Consider the following 2,175-nt stretch of genomic DNA (forward strand, 5'->3'; position numbering starts at 1 on the left):
GTGGTATTTGAATCTGTTCAACCATGAAGCCTCCGTGGTCTAGTGGTTATGACACTCGCCTTGACAGCGAGAGGTCGCAGGTTCGAGTCCCGCCAGAGGCATTTTATTACACAAATTCTTTATTCATTATTTACAGGACTACATTCGTTGAGAGCTATGCTACACGATGTATTTATTAAGTCATTTATTTGAACACTATATTTACCTTTCTTTGATTATATATATATATATATATATACATATACATATATATATATACATATACATATACATACACACACATATATATATACCGAATCCCAGTTGGGGAATTTTTTTGTACACTCTCTGTATGCCCCTCTAAATGAGCAATACGGTACACAAACTCGTCGTGTTTGTGTATTGATCATTTAGTGTTGATTAGAGAGAAGGTGAGCCTTAACACAAGAAATCGCATTTAAATTGGCCTATTTCAAGTTGTATGAAAATCGATAATGTTGGAACATGCAAATGATCATTTTTGTTATGTTACTTTCTAGAGTCTTCATCTCCTTGTCTGAAGAGCTGCTTGTTTGAAAATATCCGGAATGAGTTTAAGAATATTTGAAAGGTTGGAAAATGGGTCAAAGCATTGAGTAACTTTATATATTATATACAATATCTTGAAAAATTTAAGTTCATTTATAAGCCAATGCAGATTACTGAAAACAGTGGTGATTATGTTATTACTTCTTGCTAAATATTACACAATCTTTGCAGCTGTGTTTTCAACAAGCAAAAGGTGATGCAGATATTTATAGGGCAAGCGATAAAGAAGGGCATGGTATTAGATAAATCTAAATCTAAAAGCTTTTTAAATATTTCAATAGATAGATATTAGCGGATGCTTCGAATCTCCTATAACTGGAATTGGATTGAGTAGCAGGTTATAGAAATAAGACTAGTAAATTCATAAATATTATTAAAGACAACCTCCTCTGATGTTTCTTATATCTACTGTGGAAACACTACTGTAATGTGATTGACCTGAACTGTGCGCAGATTTTAATTGAGGGGAAAACTTCAAAATTGGCATCAATAAATCTTTATTTTAAGTTCGTTAATAAAAAGAAACTGTTTGATATTCACAGCACACTCTTCCAATGATTTGACTACAGATGGACAATTGTTGTTTTCAAAGAAATGTAAAGCTGTCGTCAAAGTATTGATATAAATGCACGTTATGGTGCCATCAAAGCTTGCCTAGAGGGGCAATGTAGAGAGAATAAAGAAAAAGCATAGGACTGAACCTCGAGGCTCACCATGGCATAATGGTTATAATCAATCATAATTAACATTCAATAGCAACTGAAAAGTTACTATGTTAAACAATATATAATGTACATACTCTAAATAATAAAGATATATATTTCGTGATAATAGTGAACAATATTATTAAATAAAATGTAGTTCATAAAGAAAATATCAATAATAATAATAATAATAATAAGTAATGGTAATAGAGATAATCATAATAATAATATCGATATTAATAATAATAATAATCGAATGACATTAAATTTACCTTAATATGAAAACTTATGGTTCACGAATCAGATTTTAACGCCTGATCGTTAGTTTAGCTTGACATGAGCGACGCAGTGAATTGAAACGGATGGCAGCTTGAAGTGCCTATTACCCCAACTTCATTGATTTGCATTTTATTTAGAGGATCTCGAGCGCAGTCCGTTCCAGAAAACGTTAATTGCATGCATTACGCCGAGTCCGCCATTACTCAGTGCTTGTGCCGGGGCTTGTGTTGCGGCACTAGAGGGCACAATGTAGGTCGTCATCATTATTATTATTATTATTGTTATTAATGTACGAAATGTAATTTTGAATAAAGAAAATTTAGTTATGAAGCAATTCGAAATAAGCCTAGGCCTAGGTATTTTGTTTAGATAATAATTAATAAATAGGCCGGGTAACAGTCTACATCAATGCTGTTTAGACATAGAGGGCGCCGTTTAATATAGCTGTAAAATATCTGAGCTCAAATTGACGTTACAATGATCATTGCAAAATGGCAAGCACATTAATAGAGCATAATGCAGCAATTATAAAAAGGTGAGTTCTCAATACGAAAGTAAAGCTAAAACACTGACAGAAAAATATTAACTTGTTTACATCACAGTTTATTCCATAACTTTGATTCCC

General features: G+C 32.4%; 1 protein-coding gene across 1 annotated transcript in view; it reads right to left on the reverse strand.

Annotated features, from left to right (window-relative positions):
• LOC117110734 (synaptotagmin-11-like) overlaps positions 1 to 1,712 on the reverse strand; it is an 18,640-nt gene extending 16,928 nt beyond the window's left edge. The window contains exon 1 of the mRNA XM_033253520.1: positions 1,544 to 1,712. The gene's annotated coding sequence lies outside the window, so the exon portion shown is untranslated. The remainder of the gene's footprint in view (positions 1 to 1,543) is intronic.
• Positions 1,713 to 2,175: the final 463 nt, after the last annotated feature.

The sequence above is a fragment of the Anneissia japonica genome, unplaced genomic scaffold (assembly GCF_011630105.1).
Source record: "Anneissia japonica isolate Jap-2015-1 unplaced genomic scaffold, ASM1163010v1 scaffold2756_len2360902_cov194, whole genome shotgun sequence".
Taxonomy (NCBI): domain Eukaryota; kingdom Metazoa; phylum Echinodermata; class Crinoidea; order Comatulida; family Comatulidae; genus Anneissia; species Anneissia japonica.